Raw genomic sequence first — 14,740 nt, 5'->3', positions numbered from 1 at the left:
TGCAGTGAGAGCCACGGTCCGGCAGCATAACATCGTATTTACATCCGCATACTACAGGCCTCTTAAAAGCAAGACACCAAAAAGAAACCACGGTTGGATCGCTCATCTGCACAATCTGTACCCAAGAGAACAAAAGCTCTATTGTGGAGACTTCAACCTCCAACATCATGCTTGGGGATACAACCACGTATCGACAGGAGCGGAAGAGCTGCTTGGTGAGATGCAGATCTTCAGACTCAACCTAGTCAATAACCACGGGACCAAGACAAGGCTGGGAGACGCCAGGCAGAAGGACACAACCCCAGACCTTACATGGACCTCAAACATCTACACATATCACCACAAGTGGAAGTGCCTTCCGGACTCTTGGGGCAGCGACCACTTCCCAATCTTCTTTGAATTCTCGCCTACAAAGAAGATCAAAGACAAATCCAAGCGGAGAGTGGCTAAAACCATTCACTGGGACAAGTTCAGGGCAACGCTGGAAGAAGGTAACCTTGAAGGGTCCAGTTTCGAGAGCCTCCTAAACAGCGCCCTGCAAGGAGCTACGATTACTACGAACGTCGATGAAGACGCTCCAAATCCCGACCTCCACCTATTACGGCTCTGGGCTAAACGGCTGCAGGTGGTACAAAAGTACCGAAAGGGTCGCAAAACTCCGCAAGGCAGACACGCCATAACAAGAGCTACGGTAGAGGCCAAGGAATACGCCCAACAATTAGATACACGCCGATGGCTAGACTACAGCTCTTCGCTCTCCGACAAAACCTCGATTACAAAGCTATGGGCTACGAATCGGGCTCTGCTTGGAAAGAAGAAGGTAAAAGGAGCGACGCTCACGCTCGCTCTCAAGATAAATAAGACGGAAGAACAGCTCGCAGGAATGGCGGGGGATCTCTTTTTCCCACAGCCAGACGTGAACGACTGCCCCTCTCTGTACGACGTAGAAATCTTGGCCCCGGACGACGGCATGGACCGACCGTTTACGAGGGGAGAACTCGAGTGGGCGCTACACAAAGGAAAATCCCGATCGTCGCCCGGGCCGGATAAAATCACCATGACCATGCTTAAGAACCTTCCAGAAAACACAAAAGAACAGCTCCTCGAATGGGTGAACCACATCTGGGTCACCGGAAAGCTCCCTGAGCAGTGGAAGCATTCACTTGTCGTTCCCATTCCAAAACCCGGAAAAGACAAGGGATCACTCAGTAACTACAGACCCATCTCGCTAACTTCATGTACCTGTAAGGTCATGGAGCGGATGGTATTAGCACGAATTGACTGGCACCTAGAATCCTCTGGCACCTTCCATCCCTCCCAGACTGGTTTCCGATCCTGCCTCGGAACACAGGAAAGCCTCGCCCTCATCTCGGCAGAAGTCATAAGAAATATTGGACTCAACCGCGCGGCGATAAGAACAGTCGTGGCGGTTGACATCAAAAAAGCGTTCGACTCTGTACCCCACACCTCCATCATCAGCGAAGCCAGACAATTTGGCATAGTTGGAAGGCCGCTGAACTTCATCAAGAGCTTTCTAGAAGGAAGGACGTTTTCGGTCCGCTGCGGCACGCACGACAGTGAACCGAAGATGAACCGAGTTGGGGTCCCTCAGGGTTCCGTCCTCTCACCAACACTATTTAACCTCGCAATGGCAGCCCTGCCGCATGAGCTCGCCAAAATACCTGGACTCGGTTTTACCGTGTATGCGGATGACATCACAATGTGGACGAAAGGAGAAGACATTGCAAAGCAGCAAGACACACTTCAAGCAGGCCTCGACACAGTCGACGCTCACCTAGCCAGGGTAGGAATGCAAGCCTCTGCAGAAAAGACCCACTACACCGTGGTGGCACCAAGAAAACACAGAAATGCCAAGATTGCAGAACGATTTAATCTCGTACTCGCGGGTAAAAGAATCAAACCCTCCCCTTCAGTCAGGATCCTAGGGATTACGATCGAAGAAACGGGCAAGGGAGACATCTGGTTACAAGACACAATCAAGTACTGCAACTCCGCGCTCAACGCAATCAGGCGTATATGCAGCGCAAGAGGAGGCGCGACTGAAAACGTAGCCAAACGGATGGTCAAAGCCCTCGTAGTCTCGCGCGTAGTCTACGGAGCCCGCCACTACTGGCTCTCGCAGAAACTAGAAACCTTAAACAATCAAGCAATGCGTGTAATTACGGGCCTTCCTAAGTTTACCCCCCTCGGCAAACTGCGGGAACAAGCCGGTATCAACAAACTCCATGACATAGTGACGGCTCGCACGGTTGCCCACAGTGAGCGCCTCAAGCTTACTGGACCAGGCAGAGAGATTATGAAGCTTCTCCACAGACCCACGGAGAACCTTCCAGAACTACCCGAGCAACTTCCACCATGGGAAGACCTCGCGGAGATCACCGACAACAAGCCCAGTGCACGCAAGGGGGACACCAAGCAGCTAACACGTAAAGCCAAGGCGCACACTAAGATGGTAGAAGCATGGGATCCGAGTTGCATCATGGCTGCCTACACGGATACCGCATCGCTAGACGGCCCCGTCACCCTGAAGACGGCAGCTGCAGCCATCCCTGCCCTACAAATCAGCGCTACCAAGCAGCTTCCCGAGGGCGCCTCGACCAAAGGAGGAGAACTCACAGCAATCCGCCTCGCCCTCGAGACGGTCCTCGCACTCCCCGACCCGCTAACAACGAATCTCCGGATATTTACAGATTCGCAAGAGGCGGTGAAGGAATGTAGAATAAGGAACAGTCCAAGCCGGATAGTCCGCTCGATAAAAAAACTTGCTTCTCAACTAGCTTCAAGAGGCACCTCCACAAGAATTGCATGGGTTCCCGGTCACGCGGGCATACCCGGCAACGAACAGGTACATCGCCTGGCCCGCGCGTCGCTTATTCTTCCCCGCGGTTCAGACGACATACCTGCATCACAACATGACCACGGGTACGGCCACGCTCGCGATCGGGCACAGGCCAACTGGGAACCACAAGAATATGATCCAGGCGAGGTTCGGGCCAAGATCAGAGAAGACTATCTAGCAAAACTCGAAGAGAAGCTCCCCGAAAACCCAGATCCGCTCCCTTGCACGGGTTTTGGAAGACGGGCGAGAGTTCTCCTGACTCGAGTGAGGACGGACACCGCACTAACACCAGCGCGCATCGCATCTTGGAGCCAAGGAAAACGATCCGGAACTTGCTCCAAGTGCAATATGGGCGTGAAGGCAGACATTTTTCACTTGGTGTGGGAGTGTCCAGAGTACAAAGACATAAGGGCAAGACATCGACCAACAGACATCGCATCTATGGAGGGGTGGACACATCCACCAGGCTCCGAGAGTGACAGACGAAGAGTCTTGAAAGGTCTCCTGGATTTTATCTATGAGGCCAAGCTGGACATATTCATTTAGATTTAGTTACCTTTCCTTAGTGCCAGCGTCCAGATCTTGATATCACCGGCGCACTCCCTCATTCCCCCTTCCCTCTTTTCTTCCTTTTTTTTTTTTCTTTTACTTTTTTTCTTTTATGGCATTAAACGTTTTCTGACTGACTGACTACATAACTACCAAATCTTCCGCGACTACCCGATAGATGGCGCAAGTGTGTCTTTTTGTGGGACGTTACTCTCGACCTCTCGTCTGCTCTCGTCGTAAGAGATTTTAATGTTTTAAGACACTCGGTCGTAAGCAGTCGCAATGGGTGTAGACAGGGATGGGCAGTATTTAAAATACAAGTATTTTAAATACGTATTTCAAATGCTTTGTGTATTTTGCATTTGTATTTAATTACGAATTGGGTAACGTATTTGACGTGTGTATTTAAATACTAAAACCTAGGTATTTCAAATACAATTGTAATTAAATACAATTTTGTGGGCGAAAATACATCCCTCAAATTTATTGTCACTGTTCAGAGCAGGAAAAAAAAACTACGTTCTGCACCGAATGCAGTGTCTCTCAATCAAGCACAAGCGTTTAGTGACTTTGTGATTACGATGCTAGTCCAGGGCAAGAATAGTGACGAAATCGACGTTCGCAGGCAGACTGGATAAATGAGTGCTTGTGACAACTTGTGATGCTTTCCAGCCTGATTTCCATCCATATTTTTGCCTGGAACATTCTAAATGCTTGGGTCGTCCAGATTTTCGTAACTGGTGCGAGTTGCAACAATAAAAAATTCTCTAGCTAGTGCTGCGCGTCTTGGTTGTCTCGGTTCTTTGTTGGTCTATACCAAAATGCAATCGACAAAAAAAGCTGCTTGAAGCTCTGTACTTTTTCCACCTATTACGTCCAACCTGATTACATTTTTTTTATTATTATATTTCTATTACGTTACTAGAGCCTCGCACACGAACTCCTGAGTGTGCGATTCAAAATTAAAATGAGATACCCAGAAACCCGTTGCAGGTGCCCTGAAGTCGCTGACACAAATTTTGAGGAATGTATTTGGAAAAGTATTTGGAGGAGACCAAATACATTTGGTTGTATTTGTATCTTGTACTTAAATGCTTTTTTGGAAATGTAGTTAGACTTGTAATTAAATACTTTTTTTTTACGAAGTATTTTGTATTTGTATTTCGATTCATAATTGCATGTATTTAGCCCATCCCTGGGTGTAGATAAATGAGCTATGGCCTATAACTGAGACTGTTCATCGCTTATTTCGGTGCAGAGACGGCGTTGAGCGTGCTTCATCGCGCTGGTGCCGCCCACGCGTTTCAGGAAGTTCGGTGTTTTCGCAGCAAAGGTCGTCCGCCCGTCTAACGACGGGGGCGGAGGCATCCGCTTCGACTTTGTGCGCTCACGGGACACTGCCCTGGATTCTTTGTCGGAAGGGAGCCTTGAATGAAGGGCGGTCAGTTGTGCCGCTCTTCTCTCCACGACGTCCTTCGGCACGTCAACGACGCCAGGCGTGCTGCTTGCGCAACCAACTTGCAAACTGCCCACGGCAAGGGAGCTCGCTGAAGTGCCGCCGTGTCGGCGCTATTTCCTGTTATGTCATCATTCGCCGGCAGAAAAGAAAGTTTGTTCTTAGTCTCTGGGTTCGGGAGATACGAGGGGCATATGATATTGACTCGCGATTTATTGTTTTGCTGCAGATCAGTGTTGCCGAGTTGCCTCTCCGGAGTTGGAGTGATTCTGGAATCATTCCGCTCTTCTGCGAGCACAGAATGGGCAAATGGGATTGCGGCAGCAATGGGAGGAATGAAATGGGTATGGAAATAGATGCCATTTTCCCAGAATGAAGTGGGAATGGAATGAATTCCGTTCTTACGCGAGCTGTGTCGATCTTCATCTAAGTCCTACAGGCTGATGGTGCCGTTCGCTAGTGCGTGGTCAAAGCGGCTCTTGAAACAGCATCATTGCGCTGAAGGTGACTGGCGGCTTGATTGTCTCACTGATGCTCCTTCGAGGGTGAAAATAACGCGCCCCCAGTGAAGCAACCAAACTGAAATGTTGTAGACTGAGAAGGTGCTGTTCCTGGCGACGCAATTAGCACGTAGCCTTCAGTCCAGCCGATCTTCTAGTGTTTTCGTGGAACGCAGACAATGAATTGAATTGAATATTGTAAGAAATCGCAGAACTCGTACAAAACACGTAAAAAAAGGTTTTAAGATAGGTTTGGTTTTAAGCCAGGTTCTGCGCTTTCGTGTTTTTGCCGCAATGCAGGGCAATTTGGGGCAGGTATATACGCGGTGTCGCTTCTGAGAGTGCACTAGCGGTTCTCTAGTGCAAGTATTCGAAGCGGAGATCAAGATAGCTTCTTATTTCGCCCCGCAGAAACTAGACACTTTTAAGGCCTTATCAAACAAACAAGCTGACCATGTATCTGACGGCCTCAACTTTTACGAGGTGCTTGAGAACGGTTAGATATGCCTCATTAAACAGCTAAAGTAAATATCAAAAACTACAGAATAAAAACACTGAGGTTATGCAGTAAAGCCAAAAAAAAAAACCGATAGCTTTTTTTTTTTTGTAGCCAATAACGCGTACATTAGCTATTTTATACCCCTGTCAGACGGGCACGTTAAATGACATTTAAGCAAAATGACATTACAGCTCGGCCAATCCACGTGCTTCAAACGCCACGCCGCGCGTGCACGCGTCACGTGCAGAACCAGGATCACGAGCTGATTCGCCGAGCGGTGAATGACATTAGATCAAAATGACTTTTACTTTCCCGTCTGACAGGGGTATGAATCAGTTGTACCACTCGACTATCAAGCCGCCTGTGAAAGTTGGGAGACCTTTTCTGTGCACTCTCGTCCCCATCCACCTAATAGGCATGTCCGGTATGGGCGACGAAAAATACTAAAACGTTTCAACCTGCAACTAGTAAAAAAATAAGGGAGAGGCAAAACGAGAATGTGTGACGGTTACGGTTATATGCTAAGTGTTTCTACTGGCGTGGCGACGGCAAAACAATGTTTTCGCCCATACTGGAAGTGACGTCAATTCAAGATGGCGGCGCCCTTGAAGAAAGGGTCTATAGTACGCTGTACGTCGTGTACTATCTATAGTACGCTGTACGTCGTGTATTATATGGGACAAAGGGTGTAAGAATACACCCTTTTTTTTTCTGGGAGTTTTTTTCTGGGAGTGTGTCGAGGGTATACGGTCCGTTTGCGAAGAAGATGGGTGGTTTTTGTTTTTGGCGTGTGTTGCGAGCCTTCTACACTTGATTGCGCAAGATCGATATATGCCGTGACCACTTTGCGCGACTACCGCTCGGCTTAGTAGGATAAGTGCTTTAAGGAAGCTTTATGCATACTTTTGCAGTTGTTTCCATATTCGCTAACGTCAGCAGCTTTATACTTCTTTTTTCCAGTAACACAATGTAGTTGTCAAGACCCATTCTTTTTATGTTTAGGAATTAGATGAATGGAATGGTAGAGTTCAGCCATTCTAGGAGTGGACATAGGCCCGTTCTAGGAGTGGAAATGGGCCCAGTATTTCAATGGAATGAAATGGGGGTGCCCATTCCGAAACACTGGTGCAGACACCGGTCACTTAGAGTTCTGTACATATGTCAACTTTCCCGACAGTTATATTGTTAGAGGAAGGCGGGATGCGGTTCTTTATAAAAGTGCAGAGCTATAGTCTGTTGCATGTTTATAATAGCAGGACAAGGTACTTCCTCAAAATTGTCTCACAATAACTGGCAGTTTCTTCCTGTCCAGCACTCGCTCTGCTACAGTGCAAATAATGGAGAGCCTTTTGGATGGAGTTTGTCGAGCTTTGCTTGAAGAAACGAAGCCTTTAAAAAGATTATCAATAAGTAAAAAAAAAATACTAATAGTAACAACAAGAAAAGAACGTACGCACGAAAAGCTAGAAATTCAGAGTCGCAGTCATGTTGAGAGTGGACATACATTTATTCATGCGTCCTACGATGGCTTTGCAACCTGGCATTTTTGTGGGGAAGTTTGCAGTTCAGTGCTGTTTCTTTCTTTCCTTTTTCGTTTTTTCTCAATAGCACCGATTACTGCTAGATGGAGGATAAGTGGAAGTTGAGTGGGCTAAAAAATTCAGAGACCTGCTCTAATCCTTGGGCTTCCTTGTATTTCAGTAAGGTTTTTATCTTTGACTTAAAATGATTAGGGCGGGCAGGCGCGGCCTCGATCGAGTTACTGCAGTACGTAACAAACCTACAAAGAATTTAACACTAACGCAGTCAGCCCAGTATGAGGGCTTTAAGAAATGTGCACACGAAACAAAATGAAAAAAAGACGAAGGCAAAACAAACAGAAGTGTAATTCGTGGCGTAGATTACCGAGGCTGCTAGCGTCAGGTAAGTAGAACGGTGGAGATACGTTAGTGATGTTTTGTTAATATTTTTTTTTCTTTTTTTTTTTTCGGGAAAAGGGGGGGGGGGGGGGGGGGGAGGGGATTTTGCAAGTTTTGCACTTCTCTCTGATGAGTGGTAGCACAGTTAAAAAAAATTATGTATTTTGTCTTTTGTTTGTTTTTGAATGCGAAGAAAAGATATAAACGCTTTGCAAAAGCGCCAGATTACTGCTGTTATTGCTGACCTTCTCTTGTGTTACCAAGATACCAAGCCACTGAAACGGATCTTGACGAGCCTCCACAAAGGCTAACGCTCTAGAGAGGGCTACAATAGAATTTAAGATGGCAGTAACCCGGCTGTTTAAGGTAATGATAAAGTGAACTAAACGGAATAAGAGGAAAGAAAAACTGAAGATTGGTTATGGCGGCGGCGGCGCCTATGCACAGCTGCCTCAGCTTCGTCTGTAACACTACTGTTTGATTTCCATCGCACCCTTTCCCTTCGTCTCAGTCGATTAACTTTTCCTGACTATAAGTTTCTCGTGACATAAAAAAAGTTGTGTCCTGCAAATGAACTGCGGCGGCGGCAGAGGTTTATTCACACTATATGCTGCACCCAAACTACTCACAATCAGCCATGGCGTCATGTGATGTCACAATTCCACACTGTCACGTGACATGGTGTCACGTGACTTCGCCGTATTTCGTGACGTCATGGTGTTGCATGACGTTACGCGACACGGTGAAGTTTAGCGTAAAAACCCTGCCGCTAAAAACATCTCCGAGCCTCGTCGACCCTACAGGAAACCGGCACGGGGTGCGAAACCTCGCCTATAGAGAGTTTTAGTCTATCGTTCCGATGACTCCGACAACGATACCCGATAATACCAAGCCGACGCCTTTGCGCGTGCAATGTATCGCTATCGGGTACCGTTATTAGAAGTGTTGGCCTATGCACCAGCACGCTGTGAACAAACAAGTTCGCGTTTGCGCATGCGCAGTGCCGACAGCAGCGCCACCGCAGTGGTGTGACGTCAGAGAGTTGACTTGGTGTATGCGGAGAGCAAGTCGCTTGCTTCCTGCTCAATAGTTGGTGACGTCAGAACGACACCGAGTTCTGATTGGCTTTGTTGATTGGAAGGTCAGTGGGTAGACTTCAGTGCTAGATGCCTTGAGGTCTACCCATTATTTTCTTTTTAATCAGCCAATAAGAGCTCGGCGTTCTTATATTATCGCAACCCCTGTGAAAGAAGCAGACAAACTTGCGCTCCGCGCAGCAATCTACCGGATGACACCAACGGCACGATTTCTCATGCGCATGTCTGTTAAGTCAAAGAAAAAAATATGCAGCGTTCGAGTTGCGGTTGCGCTGAGTCATCATTGGGGTACGTGGAAACAGGTAGCACGATAGACGTTTGGTGCACCTCATCATTAAAGAGTTTTAGTAGATCGTTGCGATACCTTCGATACCCCCGATGACGATACCCAATCGGAAATCGGAAAGATCTACAAACGATCTACTAAAACTCTATTATTTTGGCAGCCGGATGCGCCGACGTTGCGCCGCATAGAAATTGGGAGTTTTAGTGGATCGTTTCGATAACACCGATAACGACGCTCCGCGGATACCTTTGGGTCGTGCATCTCGTTGTTATCAGGTATCGTTATCGGAGGTATCGGGCCGATCTACCAAAACTCCCTACTGACGACGCGCCCGCAACGAGTGCGCCACTCTTCCACGCATTGTTATCGTCGGGTGTTACGGCGCTCTTCCTGCTTCAAGTTTCAAAATTATTTCACAAAAAAAAAAAAAAAAAAAAAAAAAAAAAACGAAAACTTTCAGGTAAATATTTCGAAGCCCGTTGGCATTTAGAAAACTGTATAAATTGTTTTCGCCTACGATCCTAACTGCCGGCAATACTGAAATTAAAACAGGACCAATAAAACGAATAATTAGAATGTTAACCGATCTTAATTAATTAGCCTACTTAGTGCGTCGGTTATTCCACTATATAATGTCTGCCGAGCTTGATACATACCTGGTGAAGATTGCCCCCGTGTAACCCTCACCCCTTTTCTAAAAATAAAATCTGTAATGATTAAAATCAAACACTCTATATAAAAATAGATAATCCTATTAGAATCCTCAAATAAGGATTTGATAGTACTTGCATATATATAGCAGTGTCCCGGCTAATCAGAATTGATCATTAATGCGTCACATTGTATTTATTTATTTATCTTCAAAATGCCTCAGGGTGCTTTAATTAATTCCGCACAGCTGGCCCATGGTTGGATGTCAAGCCTTAATAAAAGGAAGAAAAGATCGACTGTTTACATTAGGCGAAAACGTTCCACAGCGATGTGCCAAGAAAACGAGATGCCGCGGTATCGATCGCTGAGACTTTCCAGATTGGGTTTCTGTGGGAGAAGTACCTCCACGAAGAAGAGACAAAAAGGGGAGCAGACCGGTATTTGTTGGCCCACAAAACATAAAAGAAAAGTGGCGGGGTGCTCAAAACATGACCACCGCCGCCGCTGCGCAGCACCTTAATTTGGTCCCCTCTCCGTCCACCAAGTTCCATTAGGGAAGCCTCGTTAAGTAAAGAGCCAAGAAAGACAGAGGTGGGCGTTGGACTTGGAAGACTAAGATTGCAGGGAGCGAATCCGGTGCTGCTGGTATACATGCCCTCGCGACGGTCGGAGAAAACCTAAAGTTTCAAACAAGACTGGGACTGAGGGAGCTCTAAGGGCTAGTCTAAAGAAACGTACAAGACGTAAGAAAAAGAGATTGAAACAAGGATGGGGTTGAGGGAGCTCTAAAGACTAGTAAAAAAAAACGTACAAGACGCAAAAAAAAAAAAAAAGTTTAGGGAAGAGACGAGGTAAAACACATGATCTTGGCAAACGCTCGGAACGTGCACAGCCGTCTGCACTTTGGTCTCATCGTTGATGCGGTTAATTTTTTTTCTCCTTATCCTTGTTACCATTTTGTAAACCATTATTCGATTTTTTTTTCAAATCTTAATTAATGTACTTACATTGCCTCAACCTATAGACCTGTACTAATACAGCTTTGTTTTGTTTGCATTAGTAACACCAAAATTGTAAGCTAAAAAAAAAAAAAAAATCAAGCATCAAAACAACGATCTCGTGTGAGCTTTACACCTACTCACTGGTATAATGTAACCAGTGGGTTGAATTGGACAATAATGTTAGTGGCATTTACGTACTATGCGCGACACTGTGAACGCGAACACAACTTGGAGTTTTTAATTTTAAGTTTCGCTCATTTAACTTCGACTACTATGGTGATCTCCAAGACCAAGCATATTAAAACGCACAAATGCATGAAACGAAGTTCCAGTTGTGAAAAAAATAGAGTGACGAAAACATTAAAGACACGAAATAAAGCAAACGCAACTGTGGTACTTGCGAGTCTGCATACTCATATATTATGTGTAACATACTTTTTGGACCCCCTAGGTCATTAAAAAGAGATCTAAGAGTTGTTCCACTTCGCTCTCTTGATTTGTTATTCTATGGTTGACTGCATAATTCCAAGATTAAACGCTGGGAACTGGGTTGTTTATACGCGTTGTGCTGTTCTTGAACCGAAAGGTTATGGGATAAAATTTAACTCCCGTAAAATTTCTCACAAGAACTATAATAATAATAATAATAATAATAATAATAATAAAACTAAAATTTGTATCTTAAAAAGAACAGGGTTTCGGTTGTAAAACATTTTCCCTACTATATGCATTTTAATAGGAGTGGACAAAAAAAAAGGGGGGGGGGGTTTACTGTAAAGTTTGTAATCTGCTTTAAACTTCACTCTTTTGTATGCTACGCATTCAAAATAGATCAAACAAAATTTAGCTCTTTGCTACCGAGTCGATACTAGCTACACTTTTTTTTCACTCGCCTTACAAGAAGAATCCATAAATATTCTATCAAACCTAGATGTGAATACGCGAGCCCAGAATTTAATTTAAAGCGTCAATATATCTTTATTTATTTTAAAGTCTTTATTTATTTGGTCGTCGGGTTTTCTCGTGGGCGCTAGATTTAAAAAGCCATCAAAGATAAATCAAGTGAGCCATTAGATGAGCTAGTCTGGTATACTAAGCTGGCCTCAAACACAGTAGAACAGAAAAACAAGAAAAATATGAGGGTAGCTCTAGGGGGAAGTACTTATCCAAACAGAGCACTCTATCTAAAGTTTAAACTTCAGGAAGGCGAAGAAAGGGCCGTGCGCAACCAGAAACTTTGCTTTTAACGTATACAAAGATATGGAGACACTTGTGCACCAAAACAAAGACTAAAAAGATAAATAAACACGCAAAAAAGAAACGACAAACAAACGAAATTTCTGGGTTAAAGAAAAAACGTGGGCGAGCCTTCTGAGGCCGGAAATGGCCGCGACTTGCTGTGCCCGAGAGTTGGTTGAGGTGAGAGGTGAAAGCAATCAAGCTCGAGGGCTTCCTTGCAGTGCCCCGATGCGTTGCGGCAATGCTGTACTCGCAGCGACAGGCTGTGTACACCCCACCCCCCCCTCTCCTCTCACCCTCGCCCCCCTCCCTCTTTTTTTCTTCATTGTCTTATTTTTGTCACGCACGCGAACGCATACACAGACAGGCCATTAGAGCGCCATCTAATGTGGACAAGTGGGTCAATTCGCTTATTACAGCTAGCTACTATCGAAAGAGCGATATATTCCTCGAAGCGCTTTTGCAATAAGGGAGATGGATATGTTGAGCCGTATTTATCGTTGGTTGGCGTTGTGAGTTTTTGTATTGGATGACGTGAACAAAAGAAAAAGAAAAGGTTTCAGGCATAAATCGCTTTGCCCCTGTCTTTGACTAGGAGATAATCACGCGTTGAAATGTGGTTCTTTTGAGGCCGGAAAGTAGGAAGCGGGGTGAGTGATATTGCAGCAATTTATCGTAATTAAAGGACAATTAGTACAAAATTCCCAGCAAAACACTAAATTGAGGGAACACCCTGCTGAACGGAAGTGCTCCAAGTCAGTTCCTGGTAGGTATTTTAAGAAGAGCTGCAACCGAAAAAAAGAAACCAAGCTTGAGTTTATTTTTGGGTGTTACTATCGAGATAAAATTATCCCCTGACTCCGAATTAATTACAATCTGGGACTAAGCGGTCGAAAGCACACGGTTTGTCATGCTGCCCTTTGTACGTTAAATAACTCATTTTTCCTGACTTCAACTCAAAGCGGTGGTGTTGGCTGACTGCACGGACAGATGTTTCACTCTTCAAAAAGCTGGCTCTGAAACTTGCACAGTACTCACAATCCCCGTTGATAAGTGCAGTTTTTTTTAATGGTTATTGAGTTGGTTAGCACGATTTGGAAAGGGCATTTTGGGTCCGAGAGATACGGTCGCCCGTAAGACCACCGAATAAGCGACGCGGCAGAGTTACGACGCTTCTGCCACAGATGAATGGATGGATAAGAACGGCTGTACCCTTTATAACGGGCGGTAGCTTGCGCCACCTAGCCTATGTGCTTAAAATCATTGTTGCCAGTTATCTGAAGCTTTTATCTTAGATCGCAGGAATCGCTTTTTCTGCCTCCCCAAAAAATTAAAAACAATCCGCGACAGGTAGAAACAATATCGCCTATGAGCTTGTCGACACCGCATCCAAGAAAGAGACCCGCGGGAAGTCTCATTCTCGAATCCGATCGGCATTGGCGCCCGTTCTCCACTAAGGCCCCGAAATGGTGTCACCCAGACGACAATCGATTAAGGGAGTGCGGATACTCTAAAATGGCGCAGTCACGCTCTCATACATAGCGTGACCATGCAGACATCCCGTTCCGGCCGGGACAGTCTCGTTTTAGAGGTTCATTTCGTCCGTCCTGTCTTGATGGTCTATCATGTCCCATTTTCGCGGGAACACGCATAGTATGTTACAAAATCAGTACTAAGCGAATGGAAGAGAACCGAAAGAATGTTTACTCGTTACAGACGTTCTATATAAAAATAAACATACTATGAAACGTACTGTAGTTGCATTCGGCTAATACATTTTGTTCACACAAACGTGTGCGCGAGACACTCTTGTATATTACTGAAATTAACGTGCTTCGGTTAACAACATTTCTTTCTCATTCTAAAAAAAAGAAAAAAAAATGGGAAGAGATGCACTTGTGTTCCGAGGGAACAACTTTTTGAAAAGTATACGCGTGCCTACATTTATGTTCTCTGAGTGCGTGTACGTTACGTTCTTAAAGTGTGATACGGCCACATCGCATACTTCCTATTTAATTCTAATTTCTAATTCCGGCCTCGTCGTTGGCCGAGTTCCTTCCGTATACTGCATGTGATTGGCTCTGCGAGTGATCTCCGTGAAAAAGTAAAGACGGACGGGCATTTCTAGAGTGCACGCTCGCAGAATAGTCACCGACGACTTCAGAAAGGCCAGTGTGTTTTACTATGTTCAGGCTTATTTTTAATTCGAAAGCATTAACTGTCCCATGGAGCGAGCCGACTTCATCACCTTTGAAGCCGCACCAAACGGTATCTTGAATCCTTTCTCAAACTGAAGCTAGCTCCCAGCTATGAAACCACACGAAAATCATAGACAAACGGCACCTAGTTTCCCCGATCCCAAAAGAGAGGAGTAAAGCTGACAGATTTCGGCTTCGCTCCCATTGGCTGGCGCGCGTCGACGAGACCCCGATTGGCCGCTGCACGTCAGTTTCAACGACCGCCACCTCACGGCGCTGCGTGTCCGTCAGCGGGCTGATAACACGAAACGTCCAAGGTCAGAGCGGCGAATAGAGGGCGCGCTCTTCCGTCGACGCAAATACGCTGCAGACGAAATAAGGGAGCGGAAGAATGACGTCCATGCTTTCGCATTCACAACTCATAAAAAGTGGTGTACCTCGAGCCTTTTTTTGCGTCATTCGTTTGTCGGCGTTTTTATCGGCTA

The sequence above is a fragment of the Ixodes scapularis genome, unplaced genomic scaffold, assembly GCF_016920785.2.
Source record: "Ixodes scapularis isolate PalLabHiFi unplaced genomic scaffold, ASM1692078v2 PGA_scaffold5__190_contigs__length_132052651, whole genome shotgun sequence".
In the NCBI taxonomy this organism is placed as follows: Eukaryota; Metazoa; Arthropoda; class Arachnida; order Ixodida; family Ixodidae; genus Ixodes; species Ixodes scapularis.
Note: the sequence above shows the minus strand (reverse complement) of the source record.